Source organism: Protopterus annectens, chromosome 6.part0 (genome assembly GCF_019279795.1).
Source record: "Protopterus annectens isolate FY-2018-M chromosome 6.part0, PAN1.0, whole genome shotgun sequence".
In the NCBI taxonomy this organism is placed as follows: Eukaryota; Metazoa; Chordata; order Ceratodontiformes; family Protopteridae; genus Protopterus; species Protopterus annectens.
In genome coordinates, this window is record NC_056737.1 from 925,496,417 (window position 1) to 925,510,035 (window position 13,619).

Here is a 13,619-nt window from a genome sequence, read left to right on the forward strand (position 1 = left end):
GGCTAGTCAGCAGAGGGGGTAAGAATGTGTACCCCCCTGCTTGTTTATGTACCACATAACAGTGGTGTTGTCCATCTTTACCATTAGTTGTCCTGGAAGAATGTGGTCCTTAAAGGCTGTCAAAGCATTCTGTACAGCTAACATTTCTTTTTGACTGATATGCAGGTACATTTGACTTGGGTTCCATTTGCCCTGAATGCACTTCCCTGCCAGATGAGCACCCGCATGCATAGTCTGATGCATCTGTTGTCAGGGTTTGGGCAGCAGGGGGTGGTGTGAAAGGTAGCCCCTTGTTTTGGTGGCAGGCCTCTGCCCATCAAAGGAACTCTAGGCGTAGGCAAGGTATGATAGGAATCGTTGTTTCTAGGTCTTGAGAATATTGACACCATAGGCTTTTTAGATACCACTGTAGTTTCCTCATATGCAGTCTTGCATATGGAATTAGAAGAATGCAGGAGGCCATGAACCCCAAGGCTTGCAATATTTGTCTTGCAGATAGCAGGGTTTTTGTGGCCACTTGTTTGAAGTAGGTTGTCAAATGAATTTGTTTTTCTGGTGTAAGGTAAGCCATCTGGGAAGTTGTATTCAAGCTTGCTCCCAGGAATATAATTTGCTGATCGGGTACCAGGTGCGATTTACTTTCATTTATGGTGTACCCCAGACAAGTTAAAAAGTACAGTTTTGTACCTACCATAAATGTAGATGTTCGAGTGCTCATACAGCTGCAGACCCACCTGACGGCAGGATAACCCATCTGTTATGACTGCAGCTGTATGCACGATGAACATCCCTATGTACAAAGGCCAGATGATTCAAAAGTATGTCCTGGCTTTCTGCCTGAATTAGACAATCGTCCAGGTATGGGTATATTTGAATATTTCTTTAACTGGAAAATGCAATAACTGGAGCTAGGCACTCTGTGAATACCCTGGGCGCAGTAGATAAGCCAAAGGGCAGTGCAGAGAACTGATAGTGTGTGTAGCCTTCTTCGAAGCATAGGTATCTTCTGCAAGATTCCCTGATTGGCATGTGCAGGTATGCTTCTTTTAAATCTAGTGTTCCCAAGCAGGCGTCTTTGCCTAGCATAGGAATTAATTGAAGAGTCAGCATCTTGAATTTTGGAATCTCCAAAGAGGTGTTTAGGGTAGACCGGTCCAGGATAGGATGCCATGAATTGTATTTTCTGGGTACCAGGAAAGGTCTCGAGTAGAAACCTTGTCTCTTTTCCTCTTCTGGTACCAGTTGAATAGCCCCCATGCTTAAGAGAGAAAATACTTGCTTTTGGGCCTCTGCCCACTGATTTGTGGATAGGTCCGGCCACCCGCTTGGTGTTGGCAACCTGTGGAAGTGAAATCTGTATCCCTGGGACACTATATTTAAAACCCATTTGTCCTGGGTAATGAGTTCCCAATTCTTTGCATGAAGAGCAATCTTTCCCCCCAAAGAGTCAGTCAGTTGATAAGTGCTTGGAAATTTTAAAAGGAAGTCAATGAGACAGTTTACCATAGGGGGAGTCTTATTCCCAGATTTGGAAGTGGAGGCCCCCCACTGCTTAGTTGTGCGTCTCCCCTGGGACTGAAACCTGGGGTTTATGCTGTGTTTGGGTTTGGCTTGAGAAGACCTGGAAGGGGCTGGAAAGGACCAGTTCTTAGAGGGCCAGTGCCTACTAAATCTAGGAGGCTCAACCTGTAAAAAATCAGTTTCCATAGATTTAGCTTTATCTTCCATCTTTTTAAGAACTTCCTCAGCCTTGTTGCCAAACAGGCATTCCTGATTTAGGAGCATCCAACAATTTAGCTTTAACATGATCAGGCAAAGATTGCTCCTTAAGTCAAGCATGCCTTCTGAGCACAGACTCAGTAACAGCAGCCTTGCAAGAGGTCTCTAATGAATCAAAACCACATTGCAAAGTATGTTTTCCAACTTGTTCAGCAGAATGCATTAAATCCTGTAATTATTTATTTTCTACACAGTCAGGAATCAACATCATTTTCTGTTTAAGCAGTCCAATAACATGTCGCTGATACTTTAACATATGAAACTGGCAGTTTAAAGCCCTAATGGCCAAAGTTGCAGAAGTGTAAACCTTCTTACCCCACCTATCCAGTGCATTGGAGTCTCTATCAGAAGGGGTAGGGTTTTTAGCAGTAGAAGCCTTAATGCCCGTGGGCTCCTGTGAAATAGTCTCTGGATCTGCAATAGGATTTTTAAAAAGGAACTTGTGCGACTTAGGGACCCTGTAGTATCGGTCAGGTTTTCTGGGAGAAGGAGGCAGGGAATCAGGGGCCAAACTAGATTCCAAAAAAGCATCATCAACAATGTCTAGTACATGAGGAATAGCTAAAGGCCTACGCTGAAGTAGGAGAAGGAAATCCCTAAGCCTCTTTTTTGAATCAGAAAAATCCTGGCTTTCCCAGTGGAAATGCTCCCTTAGAGTATATGTAAGGTTTCCCCAGAAGAAAAATCCTCAGGAGGGGAAGCAGAGGGAATGGAGTCCCCTCCATCAGAATCTTCATAAGTAGATAAGGGCAAATCGAGATCATCAGAAGAATCACAAAAAAGAGAATCCTGATCAGAAGATTCATAATCAACTTCAGTCCTAGCCCTCTTAGAAGGGGTGGGGTGGCTACCCCTGATTAGAGTTATTAGATCTTCAGCCTTTCTTATTTGTTTTTTAGGCATAGAGGCATGAGCATGTGGCCTGGGCGTCGTTTCTTTAGGCATGGATCGAGATTTAGGCATAAGTAAAGAAGGAGGCGTCGGTTTAATATGCAAGTCCATAGGCCTGAATACACCCTAAGAAGATGATGCCTGCACAGCGGCTCCAGACCCATCCAAGGTAGAAACATCCGCGGGTTCCATAGTTGAAGCATCTCGTGGCATACCGGACTCCGAATGGGTCTCAGTAGAGGCCTGCGAATCAGATGTAGTGGGTATCAGGGGCTGCGAAAGCACTTCACTGAGTACCGGCGAACTGGCGACCAGCTATGGAGAAGCGTCGTTGGCAGTTTTGGACCTCGGCGGCCTGTCTCTGTCTTTAACATTGTGTTTTTTCAGAATCCCGGTAGTCGGATGGCTAAATGACATTTCTGGATAATTAAACAGAGAACCGAAATATTTAGAGGCGAAAATATACAGACGACGGATAGTGCGCTGATTAAATAAATCACAAAACAGACAGCAAGGTACGTCGTGGTCAGGGCCGAGGCAAGGAATACAGTACGAATGAAAATCTTTAGGAGGTATTTGCTTTCCACATGTAATGCAATTATTAACTTTTACTGACATCGGTAAGGCGCAAGAAAAGTTTCCCCAATGGAGTACTTAGCTTTAGTTGAAGACTTCAGTTCTGAAACTCGAAAACAAAAATTTCAGGAGTCAGCTGACCGGCACTTGCGAACTGCTTCTGCTTCGGGCACCGCGTGGCAAAAAAGACTGACGTAATGGCGTTGGCTGCATGTTTTATACCCCTTACATCATGAAAGGGACAGCAACCGATGCAGGACCCAAGACTTTGTTAATCAGGCCGACTGAGGGCTACCTGCAAGCACATAACCCAAATGTAATGACTGCAAAAGTGAAACACGAGAAACATCACGAAAAAGAAGGGGGGGCTGGATGCTGCAGCAGTGATTTACTCAAATATCTTCTGTTAGGGTAAGTTTATTGACAACTGTACTACACAGGAAGATGAAAGTACAGTTTTGTACCTACCATAAATGTAGATGTTCGAGTGTATACACTGCTGCAGTCATTACACTTGGGTTATGCTGCCATCAGGCAGTTCCCCAGTCGGCTTGAGTTCCAAAGTCTTAGTCCGGCGTCGGTTGCTGTCGCCTCCTCCCGGACGTCAGTGCGGCAGGGGTATACAAGATGCAGCCGATGCCATTTTCTTCAGTTTTTCTTGCCCCAGATGTCAGGTGCCCCCACATAGGTAGGCAATTCAAATTGCTAATAAAACATACATAAGAAAAGCAAACAACAACTTTCAGCTACCAGAAAATACTCCCCATAGGTAGAAAAGTGTAGAAGACATAGGTACGTACCAGCAAGTAAGAGGGGAAGGAGGGTGGGTAACCTGGACTGCAGCAGTGTATACACTCGAACATCTACATTTATGGTAGGTACAAAACTTTACTATGTTCATCATGTTACACTGCTGCAGTCATTACACTTGGGTAGAATCCCAAAGCTGTTGTAGGGTGGCTGGTTCTATAAGGCCCTGCAGCATTGCAGTGGCGAAGCCAGCTCTGGACTAGTACCGAAGCAGATGGTAATGCTTGGTGACGGTATGTACAGAACTCCAAGTTGCTGCTTCCAAAATATCCTTGGTAGGTACTCCTCTGAGGTAGGCAGTTGAAGTGGCTGTTGCCCTAGTGGAATGGGACCTAATGCTGCTAGGTACAGGTTTCCCATGGTGTGTATAGCAGAAACGTATACAATATCTTATCCATTTTGAAATAGTCTGTTTTGAAATGGCTTTTCCCTGTACTCCTGCAGCACATGCTACCAATAGTTGCTCAGATTTCCTGAAAGCTTTGGTTTTGTCCAAGTAGAAGAGTGACTGCCTGTGAATGTCCAAGGAATGCAGTAGTCTCTCCCCCCTTTATTCTGTGGTTTTTGGATAAAAAGTTGGCAAATTAATAGTTTGGTTTAGAGCCACACTGGATACCACCTTTGGCATAAACATAGGGTTAGTTCTTAAAGACACCCTGTCCTGGTGGAAAATGAGGAAAGGTTCCACTGCCATTAGTGCCTGTAATTCTGAAACTCTTCGTGCTGATGTTATTGCCAGGAGCAGAGCAGTTTTCCAAGAGATCTATTTTAATTCTGCTGTGTTAGCTGGCTCAAAAGGAGGTAGTCAATTTTTCCAAAACAAAGTTGAGGTCCCAAGTTAGAGTAGGTACTCTACGGGGCGGTCTTATGTTTTTAGCCCCTCTGAGGTACTGTCTTAGTAAAGGATTAGAGAAAATTGGTGGATCCGTGTTGTAATGAGCAGAGATGGCAGAGGCATGGATCTTGATGGATGAGAAGGAGAGGCCTTTGTCCAGCATCTCAGTTAAATATTGTAGTATCTGAGGAATGTTTGGAACATGAGGGTCAAGGCTGTGTGCTTGGTTCCAGGCACAGAATCTCTTCCATTTATCCAAATAGGCTTTCCTGGTACTAGGCCTTTGGGCCTCCAGAATGACAGCCATAAAGTACAGTTTTGTACCTACCATAAATGTAGATGTCCGAACTGGATAGCATCTGCAGTCATAACAAGTGGGTTGTCCTGTCGTCAGGCAGCCCTTCAGTCGGCCGGATTCCAAAGTCCGGGTCCGGCTTCGGCTGATGTCGCACTTCACCCGACGTCATCTCTGTTGGTCTTCGGGTATAAAAGCATCAGCCGACGCCATTTTCTTCAGTGTTTCTTGCCCCAGATGCCAGAAGCCCTATAGAAGGCTAAAAATTTTGGACAGATGCCAATGTTTCCAAAAGATAGAGGTAAACACAAAAATAAGCATGTATGTACATAAATACAAACAAATACACCATGAAAGAAATCCCCCCACTAGCTAGCTATCAGAAGGGTAAACACCCTAGGAGTACCACAGAGGGGAAGGAGGGAGGGTAATCCTGACTGCAGATGCTATCCAGTTCGGACATCTACATTTATGGTAGGTACAAAACTGTACTATGTCCTTCATGGATGCATCTGCAGTCATAACAAGTGGGTAGAATACCATAGCCAACTAGGGGAGGAGGATAAAAGTAGATTATGGTGTGTTTAGGATCCCTTGCAGTACAGCAGTGGCAAACCCTGCTCGGGATCTGGAATATAGAGGCAAATTATAATGCTTGGCAAATGTATGCACGGAGGTCCAAGTAGCCGCCTCAATAATGTCTTTGGTTGCCACTCCTCGTAAGAAGGCTGTGGTAGTGGCTGTTGCCCTTGTAGAATGAGGTCTTATGTTCTGTGGAATTGGTTTTCCATGGAAGGAGTAACAGTATCGTATGCAATTTCCTATCCATTTGGAGATTGTCTGTTTGGAAACAGCTTTTCCTTCCCTTCCTGTTGCATAGGCTACAAAAAGTTGGTCAGTCTTTCTGCTATTTTTTGTTCTGTCCAAGTAGTAGCGTAGCTGTCTATGTACATCCAAGGTATGCAGTATTCTTTCCCCTCTGTTTTGTGGGTTGGGAAAGAAGGTAGGTAGGTGGATTGCCTGGTTTAAAGACACACTGGATACCACCTTGGGCATAAATGTAGGATTAGTCCTCATGGACACTCTATCTTGGTGGAAGATTAGGAAGGGTTGCACTGCCATTAAGGCCTGTAGTTCTGAAACCCTCCTTGCTGAAGTAATTGCCAGTAGGAAAGCAGTTTTCCATGACAGGTGTTGTAGGTCTGCTGTTGCTGCTGGTTCAAAGGGTGATAGTGTCAACTTTTCTAGCACAAAGTTTAAATCCCAAGCTGGTAATGGTGGTTTCCTTGGAGGTTTTACATTTTTGATTCCTCTGAGGAACTGCCTGAGCAAAGGGTGCTAAAAACAGGTGGATCAAAGCTGTATTCTGCTGAAATAGCTGATGCATGTATCTTGATGGAGGAGTAGGACAGGCCTGAATGAAGAAGTTCGCCAGATACTCCAGAATGTTAGGCATATCTATGTTTGACACATCTTTTCCTCTTTCCGTACTCCAAATGACAAACCTTTTCCATTTTCCAGCATAGTTCCTTCTTGTTGAAGGTCTGCGTGCTTCAAGAATAATGTCTTTAACTCTTTGGGAAAGTTCTGGATTAGCTGCTGCTATGTGATGTTCCATGCAGTCAGTTGCAGCGTTTTAGGTTTGGATGTATGATGCTGTAGTTGTTCTGAGTTAACATCAAAGGCATCAGGGTATTGGCCACATATTGTTCGAGACATGCTCTTCAGTAGTGGGTACCAGTGTTGTCTTGGCCAGTTTGGAGCTATCAGGATTATCCTTGGACGTTCTTCCTTGATTTTTAGTAGTACCTTGTGTATCAAAGGAAGAGGTGGGAATGCATATGCTGTTAGGCCTTTCCAGTTGAAGGAGAGTGAGTCCACTTTCCATGCTAGTGGGTGGAATGTCCTTGTGCAGAATTTTTGAGCTGGTGATTGAGAGGTGATGCGAATAGGTCTATCTGTGGCATTCCCCATTTCTTCGAGATGGTCTTGAAGATGTCCGGTGCAGCTTCCATTCGTGGGCATCCGAAGTGGTTCTGCTTAATATGTCTGCTAGAGTATTGTCTTTCCCCGGTACAAATATTGCCTGTAACTGAATGTTGTAGCTGAGTGCCAGGGTCCACAGCTCCAAGGTCATTCTGCATAGGGGGTATGAATGAGTGCCTCCCTGTTTGTTGATGTACCACATGACTGTGGTGTTGTCTGTCCTTATCATCAACTGGCCCTCTTTGAGAAATGGTTTGAACTTTTGGATTGCCAGTTTTACTGCCAGCATTTCTTTTAGATTGATGTGCAGGTGAAGTTGATCCTGTGTCCACAATCCTTGCACGCATTTGTCCAGCATGTGGGCTCCCCATCCTAGGTCTGAAGCGTCTGTTGTGATGGTCTGGCTTGGTTGATATCTGCGAAAGGGTAGGCCTGGGTTTGACTGGCATGCCTGAGCCCACCATAGGAACTCCTGTTTTAAGCATGGAATTAGTGGGATTTCTGTTTCTAGACTGTGTCTGTGTTGGGACCATAAATTCTTTAGGTACCACTGTAGTTTCCTCATATGTAGTCTGGCAAATGGGACCAAGATTATGCATGATGCCATGAAGCCCAAGGCCTGCAGAACTTTTCTTGCTGTTAACTTGTTCAGTTTTGTTAGTGCCAAGAAGTAAAGAGGAAGTTCTTTTGTTTTTCTGTAGTCAGGAATGCCATTTGTTGTACTGTGTCCAATTCAGCCCAAGAATGTCCTTGTTTGGGATGGTATCAGCCTTGACTTTTGTAAATTGACTGTGTATCCCAGTCCTTGTAGCAAGTAAATGACCCTTTGTAAATCTGTTGTCAGCTTGCTTTTGTTGTCCCCTTGTAGCAGGCAGTCGTCCAGGTATGGGTAAATTTGAATTCCTGTAGTCTGCAATGGGCGATTACTGATGCCAGGCATTTTGTGAATACTCTGGGCAGTAGATAAGCCAAAGGGCAATGCTGAGAATTGATAGTGCTCTGATCCTGCAAGAAATCTGAGGTATCTTCTGCAGATTGGTCGAATGGGGACGTGCAGGTATGCCTCCTTGAGATCTAGAGTTACCAGCCAAGACTCCTTGCCCAGCATGGGAAGAAGTTGCTGTAGGGTCAGCATTTTGAATTTTGGGACAATGATGTATGTATTTAAGGTGGACAGGTCGAGAATTGGTCTCCAACTTTTTTCCTTTCTTGGAACTAGGAATAGTCTGGAGTAGAACCCTTTCCTTGTTCTGCTGTTGGCACTCTTTCCACAGCTCTCATGTTTGCTAACTCCATTATCTGGCATAGAGCCTCTGTTTTTTGATTTGGAGGTAGATTTGGCATTCCTCTTTGACTGGTAAAGTGTGGAAGTGAAACCGGTAACCTTGATCTATGGTTTGTAAAATCCACTTGTCTTTTGTTATGTAGTGCCAGTTCTTTGAAAATAAGGTTAACTTTCCGCCTAGAGGAGCTGCTATTTGTTCCCTGGTAGGCGGATTTAGGATTAAGTCACTGTGGTTGTGCTGATGTAGAGGCAGTGGCTGTGTCTGTGCCTCTGTTGTTACCTTGCCACTGTCGTCCTCTGTAGGCACCTCCTCTGGATTGGTTTCTGCCTCTGGAACGCCTATTCCTGCCCCTTTGAAATTTTGTGGAGTCAGGAAAGGACCAATTTTGGCAGGCCAGTTCCTGCTAAACCTTGGGGTTGAACCAGCAAGAAATCTTTAACAGTTTGAACAGATTTTGCCTTTTCTTCCATTTTCTTCATAACCTGCTGGGCAGGTGTACCAAACAAACTTGTCTTGTCCATAGGAGCATCTAGCAACTTAGCTTTAACATGATCCGGTAAAGCTTGTTCCTTTAGCCATGCATGCCTTCTTATCACTGTGCCTGTCATGGCTGATCTAAATGAAGCCTCCAGTGCATCATAGCCACATTTTAAGGAATGGTTGCTAACCTGTTGTATGTTATTTACCATCTCTAATACATATTTCTTATCAAGAGATTCATCAGTGGTTAGTTTTTAGTTAACTGATCAAGCATAAACTCTTGGTATTGTATCATGTGAAACTGACAGTTTAAAGCTCTAGCTGAGAGAGTAGCTGAAGTGTAGACCTTTTACCCCATCTGTCTAGTGACCTTGCTTCCCTTTCAGAAGGAATAGGGTTTTAGCTGTGGTCGCGGCTACTGCCTTGGGACCCTGGGATATAGTTTCTGGGTCTGCAAGTGGGGCCTTGTAAAGGTGGTGATGAGTATCTGGCACCCTGTAAAATCTGTCTGGTTTGGCAGGGGCTGGGGGTAAAGAATCTGGAGGAGCAAACATCATTGAAAGCATCATCCACCACAGAGAGAACAGGAGGTATAGCTAAGGGCCTGTGCTGTGGGAGGTGCAGAAAGGTCCTAAGTCTTTTCTGGAGTCTGAAAAATCCTGTTGCTGCCATTGAACTGTTCTCGCATGGCATGCAAGGTTTCCCCAAAGGAGAATTCTTCTGGAGGGAAGCAGCTGGAATGGATTCTTCAGCATCAGAATCTTCAAAATTGGAGAAGGGAGCCTCAGGCTGGTCAGTTATGTCTGATTCATCAGCAGAATCATCAGAAGACACTGGCTCAGGGGCTCTGCCCTAGGTCTCTTCTCTGGGGCTGAGAGGCCCTGTCTGGGTGAGATTGAGATCCTCTAATTAAAGAAATTAAATCTTCTGCCAAAGAAAGCATTTGAGAACTAGAAGAGGGCCTGGATGTGGGGGTTTAACAGGCACTGTTTTAGTAGTCTTGGCTGCTTTAGCCCTGGCGAAGGCCTTAATGGACATGGCAGCTGGAGGCCTAGCAGCACCACGTGCTGGGGTAGAGACATCCAAGGGGATGGTGTCTGATAAGTCAACCACCGTAGTGGGTAAAATTTCTGAGGTCGATTCAAGAGTTGTAGCAGGGGCCTCAGTTGTAAGAATAGGTTCAGCTGTACTTTGAGCAGTTTTCGGTTTCGGCGAAACCGAGACACTCAGTTTGCTTTACCGTGGTTTCGCCGAAACCGGACCGAGTGTCGGTCTTTATCTTTGCTTTTGGGGTAGTCGGAGGATCCGACGGCATAATGTACGCAAAATCAGAACCGAAAAACTGTTCTGCAAACTCCGACCGACGCCTAAGCGTTACGGTTGAAAGAGGCACAGGCGAACAGGCAGCTACGTCGTGGGCTGGGCCTAAGCAAGGCAGACAGTAAGAGTGGAAATCTTTATGAGGTATTTGTTTCCCACAGGTTAAACAATTGTTAACTTTTTCTGACATCGGCTGAGGCAAGAAAGAGTCCCCAACGGGGTACTTAGCTTTAGAAGTCTTCGAAGTAGTATTCGGTAGAAGTAATCTCTGGATCCGACCGACCGGCACTTGCGAACAGCTTCTGCTTCGGGCGCCACGCGGCAAGAAAGACTGAAGAAAATGGCGTCGGCTGATGCTTTTATACCCGAAGACCAACAGAGATGACGTCGGGTGAAGTGCGACATCAGCCGAAGCCGGACCCGGACTTTGGAATCCGGCTGACTGAAGGGCTGCCTGACGACAGGACAACCCACTTGTTATGACTGCAGATGCATCCATGAAGGACATCAGCTTTGGAGAGCGGCATTGACTGCTTGACTAATGAAACTTCCATGCAGCTAGGTTTAAGGTATTTAGCTGGCTGTGTAGTATCTGATTGTTATGCTGAGTCAGCAGATGTGGGATTTGAGGCAAAATTCAGGGTGGTCCTTGTGCTAAGTTCTTTAAGATTGGGTACCAGTGCTGGTGTGGCCAGTCTGGTGTAATCAGGATCATCTTTGTCTCTTCTTGCCTGGCTTTTATGAGTACCTTTGGCAGGAGAGGTAGTGGTGGGAAAGCGTATACTTGTAGGTTTTTCCAGCTGAATGAGAGGGCATCCACTTTCCATATGCTTGTGGATGGTAACTCCTTGTGCAGAATTTCTGTAGCTGGCAGTTCATTGGGGATGCAAACAGATCTATGTCCGGGCTCCACCATTTCTGTGTTATCATTCTGAATATCTGTGGATTCAATTCCCATTCGTGGGGATCCATGATGTTTCTGCTTAAGTTGTCTGCCAGTGTGTTTTTTCTCTCCTGGCAGGAATTGTGCTTGCAGATGAACTTGATAGTTTAGAGCTGTGTTCCACAAGGTCATGGCTTGTCTGCAGAGGGGGTAGGAGTGAGTGCCCCCTTACTTATTTATGTACCACATAAAGTACAGTTTTGTACCTACCATAAATGTAGATGTTCGAGTGTTCACACTGCTGCAGTCATTACACTTGGGTTATCCTGCTGTCAGGCAGTCCCGCAGTCGGCCAGAGTTCCAAAGTCTTAGTCTGGCGTCAGTTGCTGTCGCTTCTTCCCTGACGTCAGTGCACCACGGGTATATAAGATGCATCCAACACCATTTGCTTCAGTTTTTCTTGCCCCAGATGTCAGGTGCCCCCAATAGGTAGGCAATACATATTGCTAATAAAAAATATACATATAAAATAAAAATAATACCTTCAGTTACAAGCAAATGCACCACAAAGGTTTTATAGGATAGAAAGGTATAGATAAGTCCAGCTAGTTCAGAGGGGATGGCGGGAGGGTAACCTGGACTGCAGCAGTGTGAACACTCAAACATGTACATTTATGGTAGGTACAAAACTGTACTATGTTCATCGTGTTACACTGCTGCAGTCATTACACTTGGGTAGAATCCCAAAGCTAGTGTTGGGTGGCTGGTCTATAAAGAGTTAGGATTGGCTATGAGGCCCTGCAGAACTGCAGTGGCAAATCCTGCTCTGGATTTAGAGTAAAGAGGCAGGTGGTAATGCTTGGTAAAGGTGTGCACTGAACTCCAAGTTGCAGCCTCCAAAATTTCCTTGGTAGGTACTCCTCTGAGAAAGGCTGTGAAGTGGCTGTTGCCCTGGTGGAATGTGGCCTAATGGTATTTGGGACTGATTTTCCATGCTGTGTGTAGCAGTAATGAATAGTGTCCTATCCATTTGGATATAGTCTGCTTTGAGATAGCCTTGCCCTGTGATCCTGCAGTATATGCTACAAACAGTTGCTCAGTTTTCCTGAAAGCTTTTGTTTTGTCCAAGTAGAAGCGTAGCTGCCTGTGTATGTCCAAAGAATGCAGAAGTTTCCCCCTTTATTTTGGGGGTTTGGATATAAAGTTGGCAAATGGATGGTTTGGTTAAGAGCCACACTAGATATCACCTTTGGCATAAAGGTAGGGTTTGTCCTTAAAGAAACCCTGTCCTGATGAAAAATTATAAAAGGTTCCACTGCCATTAATACCTGTAGCTCTGAGACTCTTCGTGCTGTAGTTACTGCCAGGAGCAGAGCTGATTTCCATGATACAAATTTTAGATCGGCTGTATTGGCTGGCTCAAAAAGTGGTAGCGTCAGTTTTTCCAAAACGAAATTGAGGTCCCAAGTTGGTGTTGGTACTCTCCGGGGCAGTCTTATGTTTTTAGCCCCTCTGAGGTACTGCTTTAGCAAGGGATGAGAGAATAAAGGAGGATCCGTGTTGTAATGTGCTGAAATGGCAGAGGCGTGGATCTTAATTGATGAGAAGGATAGGCCTCTGTCCAGCATCTCAGTTAAGTATTGTAAAATCTGCGGAATGTTTGGAAAAAGAGGGTCAAGGCTTTGAGCCTGGTTCCAGGCGCAGAATCTCTTCCATTTTTCTGAGTAAGCTTTCCTGGTGCTCGACCTCCTGGCCTCCAAAATGACATCCATAACAGCTTTAGAGAGAGGTGTTGCCTGTTTGACTAATGTACCTGCCATGCAGCCAGGTTTAGGGTTTTGAGCTGACCGTGCAGGATCTGATTGTTTTGTTGAGTCAGAAGGTGTGGAATTTGAGGCAAAATCCATGGTGGGCCTTGAGCCAAGTTCCTTAAGATAGGGTACCAGTGCTGGCGTGGCCAGTCTGGAGCAATCAGGATCATCTATGGTTTTTCTTGTCTGGCTTTTAGGAGTACCTTTGAAAGGAGAGGCAGTGGCAGGAAGGCATAAACTTTTAGGTTTTTCCAGCTGAACACAAGAGCATCCACTTTCCATGCTTGTTTGTGATAAGTCCTTGTGCAGAATTTTTGTAGTTGGCAATTCAGTGGGGAGGCAAAAAGATCTAAGTCTGGGCATCCCCATTTTTGCGTTATCATGCTGAAGATTTGTGGATTCAATTTCCATTCGTGAGGGTCCATGATATTTCTGCTTAGATCGTCTGCCAGAGTATTTTTCTTTCCTGGCAGGAATTGTGCTTGCAGGTGAACTTGATATGTTACAGCTGTGTTCCACAAGGTCATGGCTTGCCTGCAGAGGGTATAAGAATGAGTGCCCCCTTGCTTGTTTATGTACCACATTACTGTCTTGTTGTCTGTCTTTAGTAATAATTGTCCTGGATGCAGAAGGTCCTTGAAAGCTGTTAGGGCATTTTGAACAGCCA

At 45.1% G+C, this 13,619-nt stretch overlaps 1 protein-coding gene across 1 annotated transcript in view; it reads right to left on the reverse strand.

The window, feature by feature from the left end:
* The window catches only part of BTBD7 (BTB domain containing 7), a 1,417,647-nt gene that overhangs the window by 231,095 nt on the left and 1,172,933 nt on the right, over positions 1-13,619 (reverse strand). The window lies entirely within an intron of this gene.